The 16353-nt window shown below is 38.1% G+C and overlaps 1 long non-coding RNA gene across 1 annotated transcript in view; it reads right to left on the reverse strand.

Moving 5' to 3' along the window:
• LOC139354043 (uncharacterized) overlaps nucleotides 1-16033 on the reverse strand; it is a 198488-nt gene extending 182455 nt beyond the window's left edge. Inside the window, exons 1-2 of the long non-coding RNA XR_011605141.1 lie at nucleotides 15828-16033; nucleotides 15644-15766 (exon numbers count right to left, since the gene is read on the reverse strand). This is a non-coding gene — a long non-coding RNA (uncharacterized lncRNA). The remainder of the gene's footprint in view (nucleotides 1-15643; nucleotides 15767-15827) is intronic.
• Nucleotides 16034-16353: the final 320 nt, after the last annotated feature.

Raw genomic sequence — 16353 nt, forward strand, 5'->3', positions numbered from 1 at the left:
ACTCAGCACACTGTCCAGTCCCAGCCCAGTCCCAGTGCACTAAACGGCGATCATATTACCGGCACTTGAAGAACTGTTCGGTACTTGTATTTGTGGCTTACTTATTGTGGCCAAGTGCTACAATGTATATGTAATAATATTAATGCGAAACACTGAGTACAGTGTGCATTCAATATGTGAACATACTTCACCTGTGTAAAGAAGTGGCCGTTGTCAAGCTCTGTGTCGGTCAGCTGGAATTTTTCCGCCCTTGACTGCATTATATTACCACCTATAGTATTAAATAAAGGCCTGCGCATTTACACTCGAACGTCGTTCACGAAGCAGCACGGGCAGAACCCTTTGAACAATGGGAAAGGGGGGATGTTTTGAGTCAAAGGGTAAGTACGCGTTTTCTGGTCTTCCTTCCACTCTTAAGATAAGTAAAGTTTTTATGCAAACTTTCATTTATTGAAGTAAGCGTGCGAGGTTTGGTAATCCGAGATGTACTCTTTTCTTTTTCTGCAAGGCGATGATGTCACATGGAATGCATGGTAACCCTGACGTGATTCAAAGGGCAGTATGGCCCATAACCAATATCACAACGATTCGCTCAATGCATCGACTAGTGCACGCGCAGGGGATGCTGCCGGTCACCTTATGGAGGACCAATCATCTAAATTTGCCTGTGATCTCGACTTCCTGATTTTCAGATTTGCCGTTCCAACGGAAACTACGTGGTCTAGGCAGAATTCTACGATATGTTTTCGACATTGATGACGTGGCACTGGAGAACTACGAACAGAGATTGAGTTTATTAATATTGGGATTTTATAGTAAGATTATGATCTTTCAAGCACACATAAAGGTTTTTTTCGCGGTCAAGTGGTGGAAAGGAGCTCCGATAGCGGCTTACTCCATTTAAGTCAAGCTTGGTAGATTTCGGATAGTTAGTTAATCCACATCATGAGCAGAATGTTAGACCAGAAGACATATGAGAAATAAGAGGAGTTCAAAATTGGCAGCATGGACAACAATGGCTTTATTCTTAAAAAAGAAATGCCGCATGATGGAAAACTTAGAATTGGTAATGGAATCAACCGTTCCTAGCCGGCCGTTAGGAAGACAAAAGCATAGCGCTCGCCCTTCACAAAGATGTACTTATTGCAGTTCCCCTGACTATTACATTTCAAAATGTTACGAATTTTTTAATTTATCCGCAGTTTCCCGACACAGTAAGGCTAATGAGAAGAATTAATGTGTAACTGCCCAAACTGCCTGGTTTCACAACTACTGAGTTAATGGACTGCAACCTTTGGATGTTCGGCCCTCTGTTTTTAAGCAAGAAATAGGTTGAATAACCGCAGAAATAGATTAGCCTACTGAATTACGTCCTCACGTTGCAATTGTTATCGCTAGCAAAAGGGATATATCTTATGATCGCTCATTTCAGAACTCTTGTAGACCGCAACAGCGTGTTTTTGCATATGTATATCGACTAGACATGCATAAAAACAAAGGCAATCAAAGAGGGTGGTTTCATACTAAGGCTATTTATTTGGAAGTCGTCCGGAATTTGTCTACCAAGTCTTTCTTGGCCGCACAAATAAGATTCATAAGCTTACAACCCAAGCCTCGAATTACCCGGTCGGAAAACAACACAAATTTTTTTGCATCGAAAAATGCGCTGGCGAAGCTTGAGCAACTCCTTATAAGCGGTCCACATGCGTCAGCGCTATCAAGTCTCTGTGTCTCGAATGGAATCGATTGAAAATGTATGCCTCACTTTGAAGGTCTGTGGGAGGCTACTGAAAGGGCAGCCATATACAATTTTTATCAAATTGTCGGCACCTACATTTTCACTCTTGATGAAATTAAAAAAATTACTTATGAAATGGCTTTTATGCTTGGTTTACACCCACTATATGCAAGTACAGAAAGTCGGGAAGCCAATGAAGTTCAGAATGTCAAGCAAGGTAAAATCGTTATAGTAAAGAAAGAAAGACTATCCCCGTTAAGTTGGCCACTTGGCCGCATTGTGGCTTTTGTCTCAGGGCTGGATGGAACCATCAGGATAGTTGTCGTACGAGGGTGGTCTGATAAGTACTTAGCCTCCAAAAGAAAAACGAAAATTTTGGAAAAGTTACGATTTATTTCTCAACATAATCTCCCTTCAGCTCGATACACTTGATTCAGCGGTGCTCTAACTTTTTTAGCCCGTCTGAAAAATACGTTTTCTCGAGGTCTGCAAAATAGGCCTCTGTGGCGGCGACGACCTCCTCATTCGACGCAAATTTCTGTCTAGCGAGTGACTTTTGCAAGTTTGGAAACAAAACTAAGTCACACGGGGCCAAATCTGGAGAATATGGTGGATGGGGTAGCAGTTCGTAGCCCAATTCGACCAATTTGGCCTTAGCGAGGGCGAAAGTGTGAGCCGGTGCGTTGTCATGATGGAAGATCACTTTTTTTTATTTTCTGCAATTCGGCGGCGAATCGGCCCAATAATTCGGCATAGTACAGCCCTGTGACCGTTTTGCCCTTCACCAGGTAGTCGATGTAGATCACACCTTGTGAATCCCAAAAAAACGGTGGCCATCACCTTTCCGGCCGATGGGAAAGTCCTCGCCTTCTTCGGAGCAGGTTCCCCGGTTCATTTCAATTTGACATGCCTACTGTCTCAGCTATTTCGCGTGGATTTCTGTTACGTTATCCTCCATGGTAGCCGTTATCGGGGCTCCTGGGCATGGCTCATCAAAAACCGATGCGCGACCACGTTGAAACTCGTTAATCCAATTTTTGACGGTCGCCATCAAAGGAGAAGAGTTACCGTACACAGCATCTAAGCGCTCTTTGATTTCGCTGCGCGATTTCCCTTCCAAAAACAAGAATCGAATCACAGACCGATTTAGCTCTTTCTCCATTTTTCTATAATCCGCGGACACGAGTCCGATTCGGCTGAAATTTCGACAGTAGCCGTCTACGAGAATGTACTACACGATAGTAAATTTCTCTTGCGATAGTGACGCCATGGGCGGTGAGGCTAAGTACCTATTGGACTGCCCTCGTATGTATCGAGAGGGGCCTCTTCAAAGTGCCCGTAAAAGAGATTGCGGAGGGACAGAAGCCCCTTCTAGATACGACTATTGAAAGCCTCTGCCTTCCAACAGGGGGTGAATGTTCGAACCAGAACCTCAAAGAAACCTGCAGCAAAGAGCGGCCAAGTATTGTCCATCAGCCACCCACTATTTTGTGCGGGCTCGCTTGCTCTCTTAAGCCAGTCTGATGCGCTCTCTCATCGTTATCTATTCCATGCGAGGCTTCACTCTGCCGGTAGAGCGAGTATCACATGCATTTTAAATACCTAAACGCTTTGTACTTATTCTATGACAGAATTCTTCTTAGCCAATTTGGATGCAAGCCACACAAGTCGAATGCTAGTGGGCTACATCCGCGTGATATTATGTCGCTTGAATTTTAATGAAGGAACGTGCTTCCATAAAATAACCGGAAAGTTTTGTCGTAGATCCAAAACTCTGTTTGCCAGAACAAAAATTTAGCCGAGACGCGTGCGCTTGTACCCATTGTAACACAACTTTGAATCCGTCCGGATGTAAGCCTGATTAACGTATTCCTTAACTTGTTTGGATAATTTTACCCAAGTGTGACTTAGATGAACTTTAACACATAGCAAAATTTTTAGTTTAGTTTGGACCCTCGTTGGAGCTACTTTAAATTATGGACTTCAAGATGTTTGGTTTATATTCTTATTCCACTTGTGCTTGAATATAGATGAAGCAGTCGTATGCCGTTCAGATGTGTTTCGAAACTGTGAGTTTGGGAAAAGTCTGACTTCAATGTTAATACGTATATTGGTCCACGGCTAGTTCCTGACATTTTTTTAAACGTGAAAATGGAACGTCTTGTAATTGATTCTGTTGCATTGAATTGACTGTGAAAGACAAATTTATCTAACGTAGGTTTCCATGCAATGCTCGAAGGCTTTTTGGTTTCTGTATGATCAAGTAATAAAGACTTAGTTTTATTTGTTATTTGGGTGGAGTTGCCGCTGAACTTGGTTAACAGGAGATCATTGGTTGCTAGAAGGAACAGATATTCCATATGATACTGAATTCAGGTGGTAAATTTAAATGGGGCTACCTGGGTTAGGTCTCCACTGTGCTATTTAGAAGAATCTGTTCTTCTTGCTGATTATAAATTGGCGGTACACATTGTCAACGTTCCCAGTAAGTGCAAAATTGTTTAAACGGAAAAAAATTAATGTAGTGATTAAGTCCTGCTGAATGTTTACTGAAAGATTTATCAAAACTTTTTTTGGTAGTGGCGTCAAAAACAACTCGGAGCTTTACTGTTAGGCTTTGTGGTCTCAAGTTGCAATGATGGAGGATAAAATAGTGAGGGCTGGGCCTGAGATCTACAGAATATGCCTCGACATGTGAGTTAATTATTCATATTTATTCATGAATTGAGAGTAAGCCATTCCCAGCCTTTCTTAACGATCTTGCCATTTCTCAAGTAGCTTACAGCGCTTCATCGCTATAGCAAATGATTTTTGCTCAAGGTTGCTCAACATGACCAGCACCCAACAAATCAAGCAGTAGCCAAGTTGGTAGCAGTACCACACGCCCAGTTGCACCGACTGCATTAATTTCCTTCTGTGTTTAAAGAAATTGGCATCGATGTTGCATTGAAATGGATGTTGCAACAATCGTCCCATGATGCCAGCGAAGTCTTGCTTGCCATTGGTTCCATTGGTACAACCTTTGAAATAAGTATAATCATGTTACTGTTTATAATCCTTTCGGCAGAAACAATATTTATCAAAGGTCCACGAGTTGTTGCATTTTCCACAAGCTTTTGTTATGCTGCGGCATCGGAATGAATTCTACTTCTCAATCTGAAAAAGCCCTGAATGCTGTTTCGAAATATACAGTGGGGAGCAAAAGTTGTGTTGATTTTTTTAATATTTATTTGAAAACCTAAGAATCAAGTATATGGGCTGATCCGTTTACTGCCTAATAAATTACAGAAAAGGGGTCCAGAAAAATCGAAAATAGTACTTTTGTCCTCTCTAGCAGGCCGGGTTCCCGGCCAAGTGGCATTTTTTAATGAACACCTTTAAGGATAGATAGCATTAAATTGCTGCTAAAGATGAGAACAATAATATTAAGGATGTTTTCCGACCCATCTTCGCGGTTAATAAGCAGCAAACGGATGAGCCCATCGGTTTTGAGAGAGAGAAAAAGGGTATACTAGATTCTTCGGAAAGTATGTATTAGGTAGAAGGACGTGTTTCCGACCCTATAAAGTATATATATTCTTGATCACGATCACTAGCCGAGTCGATCTAGCCATGTCCGTCTGTCTGTCTGTCCGTATGAGCGCTGAGATCTCGGAAAGTATAAGAGCTAGGCTATTGGCATGCAGATTCCTGAGCTTCTTGCGCAGCGCAAGTTTTTTTCAGCAGGGTGCCACGCCCACTCTAGCGCCTACAAACCGTCCAAGGCTGTGGCTTCTACAATTTTGGTGCTAGAATAAAAATTAAGGCTGAAATGTATTGTTATGTATACTGACTGACCCGAAAAAAAATTACCACGCCCTTTCTAACACCCACAAACTTCAAGCAAGGAAGAACGCTATAGTCGTTACTCAGCTAAAAGATCCAAAGGGAAATGGAGATATGCAAGCAGTTAAACGAGATTGAAATGCGCCACCTATCCGCGATGTCAATATATGGTTATGTGGGCGTGGCAAAGTTTTAGGTCAGTCGATAGGTATTGATGAGAAAAATACATTTCAGTTAAACTTTTACTGTAGCATCAAAACTGTATGAGCCACAGTTTTGGGCGGTTTGTGGGCGTAAGAGTGGGCACCCTGCTGAAACAAACTTGCGCTGCTTAAGAAGCTTGGGAATCTGCATGCCAAATCCCAATAGCCTAGCTCTTATAGTTTCCGAGATCTCAACGTTCATACGGACAAACAGACAGACGGAATATAAGTACTTTATGGGGTCGGAAACGCTTTCTTCTGCCTGTTACATACTTTCCGACGAATCTAGAATACCCTTCTGCTCTACGAGTAACGGGTTTGAAAATCGCATATATGAACGTGGATATCTTGGAAACTATTAAAGAAGAATTGGGATTTCAGAATAAGATTCCGTATGCTTGAACGCTGCGCAAGTTTATTTCAAGAATATGCCACGCCCACCCTAACGCCCACAAACCGCCAAAGCCTGTGGCGCCAACAATTTTCATGATAGAAAAAAATGTTAACTGAAATGTATTAGTCTCGACAATACCTATCGACCAACCCAAAAAAAAGTTTGCCACGCCCACTCTAACGCCCATTACGCTTAAATCAGTCTACCGCCCACATAACCATATATTGAGATCGCGGATAGGTGGCGCAATTCAATCTCGCTGTACTGCTTGCATATCTCCATTTCCCTTTGGTCCCTAAAGCTGGGTAACGGGTATCCGATAGTCGAGGTAATCGACTATAGCGTTCTTCCTTGTTATTATATTTTGACCATTACTGAGTTCACTTTGTTTTTTCTTCTTTACGAAAAGAATTAATTGCTTTGATATGTTTTGTATTACAATTTGTTAATAAACATTCAAAGAACATTAAGAAAATGGGTTCCCTCCTTTCATTGTAAGTGCATTTCCATTGTGTATTGTCAAACCTAGCTTATAATCGCGCCCAGTATTGTTTATAATTAGATTCTGTTAATTGAAACGATTCCACCATTTCAAGCACAGATCTCGCGAGACAATTAATTAAATAGTTTAATTTATTCTTTGTAAAGATATAAGGGAATGCTTAAATGAAGGAGTTAATTTATGGTTTGTGATTCTTACACAGGATCGGATGTTTGTTGTATATACATAAGCATGTATTAATACTTGCGATTCAGTTTAGGGGTAAACGCAGTAGTGGCACAATCTTGTCTTGTGGATCTCCTTTCCTTTAGTTGTGATGATACGTGTCTGGCGAAATCGGTTGAGCTTATATGCTTAATTGAGATGATTGAGGAACTCTGTTTCTAACCAAACACTTTCGGCTGGATCGTTAGTTGGGAATCCACTTTAAGTCCAAATGCTTTAATTGAAAAAGCAGCAATCATCCAATAGGTGATGCCAAAGACTTTGATGAGATAAAGAATATGTTGACTGAGCCTAAGGATTCTTCACTGAATCGTGTAATCCAAACCTCCATCTTTAATTAGTGTAATTTTGTATGCTAAAAAAGCAATGTCTCCCTGTGGATGACAAAACAAAAGTTAAATATACTCATAATTTGAACTTACTTCTTGTAAACTTTGGCATCAATGGAAAGGTAATTTAAATGCCGTTTGAATAGTACAATACATTTCTTAACCCATTCAGTACTTATTGAAAAGGACGAATTTGTGTAAACATCAACTTCTTAAACTTTTTCCCTCGACTTGAAAACTTGAATTTTTTGATGCTGTAAATGATGCTTCTTAATTAAATGATTTTAATTCTTCTCTTTTAATGTTCCGCGTGTTCTCTCTTCTTCTTCAATTACAAGTGGCCTATTTGTCTCGACAAAATATAACATTATGTTCACACTTAATACTATTTAGTATATATGTGAATATTTACATTAGTATAAAAAACTCTATTTATTTTATATGGACCCTTATATTTAGGCGCAAATTTTTCACAAGTGCCAGGTGTTACGTCTATATTATCTTATTGCCACAAAATCTCCAACGCTATATTCCGATGGTCTATTTAGCTGCTTTAATAATTTCATTTCATTTCTTTAAATTTGCTTTATCCCTTATATCTTTTAAATCTATCTTTTTATCTTTGTTTAATTTATCAGCTAAATACTCATATAATTCATCAACTATCGGACCTTTTTGATCGACTCCAAAGAGGATCATGCTTGGTGTTTTTATACCCGTTACTCGTAGAGTAAAAAGGTATACGAGATTCGTCGGAAGGTATGTAACAGGCAGAAGGAAGCGTTTCCGACCCCATAAAGTATATATATTTTTGATCAGGATCAAGCCATGTCCGTCTGTCTGTCCGTCCGGATGAACGCTGAGATCTCGGAAACTATAAGAACTAGGCTATTGAGATTTGGCGTGCAGATTCCTGAGCTTCTTACGCAGCGCAAGTTTGTTTCAGCAGAGTGCCACGCTCACTCTAACGCCCACAAACCGCCCAAAACTGTGGCTCCTACAATTTTCATGCTAGATAAAAAATTTTAACTGAAATGTATTGGTCTCGTCAATACCTATCGATTGATCCAAAAAAAAATTTGCCACGCCCACTCTAACGCCCATAACGCTTAAATCTGTCTACCGCCGGTAGGTGGCGCATTTTAATCTCGCTTTGCTGCTTGCATATCTCCATTTAGCTGAGTAACGGGTATTTGATAGTCGAGGTACTCGACTATAGCGTTCTTCCTTGTTAATGTACTAGAATGGACTGAATTGTTGTTTGCTTGTTCAACCTTATTTATAAGTTTTTACCGACCAGCTTGATATATTGGATTAGACAATTTTCCTTACATCTGTGTCAGCACTCGATTTACTCTCTCAACCTGTCCGTTTGCTTGGGGAGCATATGTCGCCACTTTTATAAGACCAATATTACCTTCCGCTAAAAATTCACTAAACTTTAATGAAGTAAAGCAACTACCTCTATCAGAAATATTTCTGCGTGGCCCACTAAAAAATTCGAAATATTTACTTAAACTTGAAATTACTTTACGTGTACTTAAAGAATTTACAGGGAATAACTTCCCAAGCTTTGTAAATGAGTCAATTACTACTAATAAATGTTTCCTTTTTGAATTTAAAATGATCTATGTGAATCGAATCAAATGGCATCGGCACTTTGGGTATACTGTGTAAAATTCTATTGTTAACTGACTTTGGGACAGAATGTAAAATGGCTCCTACAGTTTTGATGCTAGAACTAGAATTTTAACTGAAATGTAATGTTCTCATCAATACCTATCGATTGATCTAAAAAAAAGTTTGCCACGCCCACTTTAACGCCCACAAACCGCGAAAACCTGTGACGCCCACAATTTTTATGCTAGATAAAAAATTTTAACTGAAATGTATTCGTCTCGTCATTACCTATCGATTGATCCAAAAAAAAATCCAAAAAATTTGACACGCCCACTCTAAGGCCCATAACGCTTAAATCTGTATACCGCCGGTAGGTGGCGCATTTTAATCTCGCTTTGCTACTTGCATATCTCTATTTAGCTGAGTAACGCGTATCTGATAGCGTTCTTTCTTGTTTACTTATAACTTCATCCCTCATTTGCTCCGTTTGCAATAGAAAGTCAATAACATCTGGCATAGCTCCCACCGTGCAAACTAAATTAACCAATTCCACTTCTTTTTGTAATTCCGATAAATTTCCAAATACCACTAGCCTTGAATTTTCTAAAGCCTTGAACTCTGCTACTTCTGATGACCCTGACGATTCTGCTAATTCTGACTTTTCTGACAACTCTGACGATTCTAGTAATTCTGAATTTTCTGACGATTCTATTAATTCTGACGACTCTGACGATTCTACTAATTCTGACTTTTCTGACGACTCTGACGATTCTACAAATTCTGACTTTTCCGACGATTCTAATAATTCTGACGACTCTGGAACTACACACGGTTCTTCCATTACCCTTTTTACCTTATTGCTTAACAATTCCATTTGCCTACTTAAAGCATCAACATGCGGCATACTTTCGCCAGGACGTTGCTCAATTTTATAATTGTAGTTTTCTTATTACAACGACCAAAGAGCAATACGGGGATTGGTAGACTTTTTGCTTAATGTTTGTACTAAAGAATGACGATCCGTCACAATTTTAAAGGGCATGTGTTCTAAATATACTCTAAAACGACGAAGAGCATAAATAATCGCAAGTGTCTCGAGCTCGAAACTATGGTACCTTGATTCGGCTGCCGAAGCCTTTAATGAGTAATAAAAGACTGGATGCATTTTGCCATCGTTCTGTCTCTGCAATAAAACTGCTCCAAAACCTCGAGAACTGGCGTCAGTATGTAATTCCGTTTCTCGATTAGGGTTAAATATTGAAAGTTCTGGCGAAGTTGAGAAACGATATCTTAAGTCCTTAAAAACTTTCATTTGTTCTTCATCCATCGGGAACGGTCCTCCTTTCTTTGATAGTTCAACTAATGGTTGGGCTATACTTGCATAAGACGGAACAAATCTACGAAAATATGAGAATATACCTAAACAAGAGTGAAGTTGTTTTGTATTATTCGGAACAGGATAATTTTTTATAACTTCTTTATGCGAATCATTAGGCAAAATCACTTTATTGCTGACACTGTACCCTTAATAATCTGTTACCTTTCTTAAAAATAAGCTCTTCTTAAAATTGATTTCTAAATGAAATTTTGGTAATCGTTCCAGCAATTGTACCAAGATTTCAAAGTGTTCCTCTACTGTGCTTGTAGCTACTACTATATCGTCCAAGTAAACAACAATTTTGCGATTTCTAACCAAGTCCATCATTCTGTTAGAAATAAGTGGCTGAAATACTGACGGCCCATTTCGCAATAAAAATTACATTCGTATATACTCAAACTGTCCTTGTGTTATAGAACTTTCTTCAACACCGACTTGATGGTACCCACATTTTAAATCAATAACCGAAAAACAATTCTTTCCCTATAAATACTCAAGACAATCTTCTATTAAGGGGGGCACTCTATGAAACGGCAGAAAAGATTGTCAGTTTTCTTCTTTTTATTGTAAATCAACCAAAAAACACAGGATATTCCCGTTTACAATATCTTTAGACATAAGTCTGAAGTTAAGAAAACAAGGTTTTGTTTGTAAAAAAAATTAAAAATGGCGGACATATTGAACATCGCCCACGGTTTTAAAAAGTTGTCTCCCCGTCCTCACGATATCGTCTCAAGTTGAAGTCTGAAACATACAAATTATATATCAAATTAATCAGCAGGCTTGTCTCAAGTGCATGAACCTCAAAAACTATTGAAATTTTTTAAAATTAGCAACAAAACCATATAAAAACAAAAAAGTGAATTTTTGCTCTGTTGTTTTTATTGAAAAAAACATTGAAAAAAAATTTTTTTTCATGCATTTATGTGGTTCATGCACTTCTCTGTTCAATATCCTACAAAATGAGTGTTCAGTTTTGAAAATCGGTTCAATGATTTTTTTTTTATCGTGAAGACGGACTCTAAAAACGTGGTTTTGAGAAAACGCGCGACGCTGTAGTAACGAACACCTGGCATGACTATGCACGAGCAAATTCTAGAAATCATATCTCCGAAAGTAATAGGAATTCGACTTTGAAACTTTGCAATTAGGTTCTCAGATAATAAAAAGCAATAAAAAAAATCGAATTTTTGAACCCATTTCATAGAGTGCCCCCCTTAAAGGCAAAGGGAAATTATTACGAACTTATTAAGGATTCTGTAATCAACACATTATCTGATTTCACCGGTTTTTTTTTTAAACTAATACAATTGGGGAGGCAAATGGTGAAATACTCGGACGTATTATGTTATTGTGTAACAACTCTTCAATTATTTTCGAAACTTTATCTCGTTCAAAACATGATAGCCGTCTAGGCTTAAAATGAAAAGGAGTATCACTTATTAGTTTAATACTCATTTTGCAGACTGGTTCAGCTAATTTGGACTTAAAACATTTAAATAACTTTTACAGATTAACTTACAGCATTTTACTCTATTCCCAAACCCAATTTCGCTACCGATATCTAGATTTGTATTCAACTCTGTTGTAACACCTGCACACAAATAATCCATGTCATTCATCCACTGCTCAATTTGGGTATTCTCGTTATTTGATTGACCTTCCTTTATGTCAATGCTTATCTTATTGTCCATTGTATTAAAAAACAGAGATGCACAAGAAGTAGTTAAATCAAATTTATTATTATTATCGGGTCACGCAGCCGCAGCAGCTAATTAACTTATTTCGATCTCTTATATTAATTGCATCGCAAAATCTCGTTTTTTGTGTACTTGCATTCTTGGGCCCAGCATTCGGTTGGCTGTCCCTTTGTAAAAGTAGTACGAACTCTGATCTCGACATCAAATGCATTCTCGTCTCGCCTGCTGTACTCTCTCTCGCTAATAAATTGTTAACAAGCCTAAAGCAACCTGAAAGTCGTATTTTAATTTAGCAATAACTAATAAAAAAGCTTATTAGTTCAACAATTATCAAATACTGACATTTTTCCATAGTCTGATTTTCTTTGGATTAATTGTAATTGTAAAGCGTCAATAGCGTTTCTGCCAGGAATCATAGAAACAGATATTACATCATCGTGAACAACAAAAACTTAAATTTCATAAACTTTCAAAATAAACTTAATATAGCATTTAACTACGCCGCATAGCAAAATATTTCTTCCATAAATTCCACGATATTTACTCTCGAATGGGTTTGCTAACGTAACATCTTTTGTTTTGCTTACGAAGCTAACCGGGCTACCAGTATCAAAAAGAACATTAATTACTATTAATTCTGTGCATCTAAGTTCATTTATATTAAAACTTACTAAATGTTTACCAATTATGTCAGCAACAGCTTGTTGATCTTCCACACTCGCCACTGTCTGCTGCAGACTTCTAGTCACACGCTTCGGGCAGCTACGGAATTGATGATCGACGCCTCCACAAGTAAAGCAGCTACTCGGTGGACATATGGTCTTGTTACAATTCTTTATCATATGTCCCGGCTGACGACAATTGTAGCATTTTATATCATGAACGCTCGAAGTACCACGACCAGCGTAAGAATTTGGCAGTGTTAAATGGATTTGATTATACTCTATCAAACGGCGACGCAATTGATCAAGACTCTCGCAAAAATTAAGTGGCGCAGTCGTGTCGTTTAATCCGCCAACAATGTGCTTAATTAAATCACGATCTTCCAACTCAGCTTGGCGTGCAATACTGCACATGGATATAAAGTATTGAAATGCAGTTTCATCACTTTTTTTCTAACGGCGTCTTAGCTGCTCACATATCTCCAGTTTTGTGTTTGTACATCCAAAAACATCCATCATCTGAGTTCGCAAAGCATCCCAATCAGCAGCACCTTGATAAGCGAAGTAACTTTTTGCTGGTCCAATAAGAAGACGCCTCGCATACAACCAATAGCACATGCAGTTTTAAACTCTTGAATCCATAATTTGACTCCACTACCGCCATTATATCTGCGATATCAACCCGTGAAAAATTTGCGGCCATTTTTGTACCAATTTGGTTCCGTTCCATGACGCGAAGCGTTGTTTGAAGTCCCGCTACTCCTTGACAATCATCAGCCAGATCCTCTCGAAACGTGCGCTCATCCAGTCCAATCTGTGCCACGTGCTGCACAAGAGGTTCTGCATGAGCTATCTTGTCTTTTAAGTCGGTGTCGTCTCCCGCAGCTTGATCTTGAGAAACGATTTTGCTTGTCTGGTGCCGCGAAACTATGCTGCCGCCAACAGCCTGATCTTGCAACACAATGTTTTTTGCAGCTGGGGCCAGCTTCATGCTTGTCGCTCATTTTGACAAAGTGTTTGCCGCAATGCGCAATTGGTGTATGGAGGCCCCGACGTCAAAGTGCACTTCGTTGGGTCTCAACAGCTGTAATTACTCTTCCTTTGATTGCTTCAATATATCCAAATACAACATGGGTACTATATGTAAAAGTTATGGGCAATCACCCCACACCTGAATTGTAAATGATGCTTTTTAATTTAATGATTTTATTTCTTCTCTTTTAATGTTACGCTTGTTCTCTCTTCTTCAATTACAAGTGGCCTATTTGTCTCGACAATCTGCAAAAAGAATTTTTCAAAAATAATTTGGCTTATATTTTTTATGATTTTTTGAAGCTGACAATGTCGGAAAATATAAGCAAAATGATTTTTGAAATAATTCTTTCTGCAGTTGCTATTATTTTTGTCTGAAGAAACTGTTTGCATCAAAAAATTTAGGTTTTCAAGTCGAGGAAAAAAGTTTAAAAAGTAGATTTACACAAATTCGTCCTTTTCAATAAATACTGAATGGGTTAAGAAATGTATTGTATCATTCAAACGGAATTTAAATTACCTCTCCATGGATGACAAAAGTTTACAAGAAGTAAGTTCAAATTATGAGTATATTTAAGTTTTGTTTTGTCAAAATACTTGTGCCGACCAGTGTAGTTATCTTTTGTGAGCTAATCGCTTACGTAGACTGGTACTGTGGAGTTAAATCCTTACATGTGCCAATTTATCGAACGCAGCAGTGACACCTTATCCCCCATATTTTCCAGCCGCAGTATTATTGGTGGTTTGGCATACATTAGAAGGCTGCGAACTCCGAGCCCTGCTTGTATTCTTAAGAGGCGGTTTGATTTTTGGTGCAAAGCACGTTGAGTTATATATAGACTTGTTATACCCTTGCAGAGGGTATATTGATTTCAGTCAGAAGTTTGCAACGCAGTGAAGGAGACGTTTCCGACCCCATAAAGTATATATATTTTTAATTAGCATGACTAGACGAGTCGGTCTAGCCATGTCCGTCTGTCCGTCAGTTTCTACGCAAACTAGTCTATCAGTTTTAGAGCTATCGGGCTGAAACTTTCCCAAAAGTCTTATATCTTTTGCAGGTAGTATATAAGTCGGAACCAGCCGGATCGGACAACTATATCTTATAGCTCCAATAGGAATAATAGGAAAAACATATTTAAAAAAATTATATCTTTGGTGTTTTTTAGCATATAACCTCCTAAGCTTGGAAATAACATTTTTTATTAGTTTTGAATTTCGAATTTAATTTTATCAAAATCGGAAGACTATATCATATAGCTGCCATAGGAACGGTCGTAAAATTGGTGGAAAAATAATATGAAACAAATTATAGCTTCGGTGTTTTTCAACATATAACCTCCAACGCTTGGAAATAACATTTTTAATTAGTTCTGAATTTCGAATTAAAATTTATCAAAATCGGACGACTATATCATATAGCTGCCATAGGGACGATCGGAAAATTGTTAGGAAAATAATATGAAACCAATTATAGCTTCGGTGTTCTTTAACATATAACCTCCTACGCTTGGAAATAACATTTTTTAATTAGTTCTGAGTTTCGAATTTAATTTTATCAAAATCGGACGACTATATCATATAGCTGCCATAGGAACGATCGGAAAATTGGTAGGAAAATAATATGAAACAAATTATAGCTTCGGTGTTTTTTGACATATTATCTTATACTATTGGGAATATCATTTTTTGTGTTTTTAAATTTAATAATTATAGCTGCAAGGGTATATAAGCTTCGGCTTGCCGAAGCTAACTTCCTTTCTTGTATTTTTCTTGTTTTTGGTTTTGTGTGTCATGCCGTTTTGGTTGCAGGAGGTATAGAATGACATTTTTAAAGTTTTTGCGTTACCCTTCAATGCGTGTATTGAATCGTTCGAATCGGACTATAGTTGCCGTCGTACACTCTACTGGTAAGCTTCGTCACTACGTGGACTGCCGTCTACAAATTACTTGCAAGTGTAGTACTTCAGATATTAAATTTTATGTAATTAACAGAAAAAAAAATAGTTCTTCTCGAACAAATTTTTTAACTTACCGGATATTTGCTTGAAACAAAAAGCTTTGCGGAATTGCTTCTTATCATATCTGTGCTTGATAAAAAAAGCGCAGAGGACATACTTTTTACACTGTTTTTTGATACTTTTGTTAAGATTGCAGTCTAAGGGAAAAGTAACATAAATTTCATGAGTAATATGCCTGTTGTGTTTGCTTTTACTTACAGAAACAAAAAGCTGGGAGAAATTGGTCCTTGATTCTGTAAGCTCTTTCTGCGTAGGTATGTATTTCACACTATTAAAAATCATTGTTGTAAATATTGAAGTTCGCGTTATTTTAGTTGAAGGAATATAAGTGGTGGAGATCGTAGGAGCAGCGGTAGGTGTAATAGGACCATTGGTGTATACTGTCAAAAAGCCATCCTCCTGGCAAGTTCTGAAAATGTTTATGAATTATATGTATATAATAAGATTAAAATTGCGATTCGATTACTTTTTAAATTCAAAAAGCTACAGTTAGAAGATTTTGCATAACTACGATTCGAGCGAAGTCAGTGAAGCTTCTGATGCAGCTGCCGCATAAGCTTGCGAATGCAGTTACACAGTTTAATTTGGGATCAGCACCCGGATTAATAGTAATAAGTCCACATAGAAATAAATCGGGCCTAGCATCTTTATAGCTTTTTTCAATTATCATACCTTTTCAAGATCGCTTTTATCAAAAAGTTCTTCTTGTTTACTAAGTTCGAAA

Source organism: Drosophila suzukii, assembly GCF_043229965.1.
Source record: "Drosophila suzukii chromosome 2 unlocalized genomic scaffold, CBGP_Dsuzu_IsoJpt1.0 scf_2c, whole genome shotgun sequence".
NCBI lineage: Eukaryota > Metazoa > Arthropoda > Insecta > Diptera > Drosophilidae > Drosophila > Drosophila suzukii.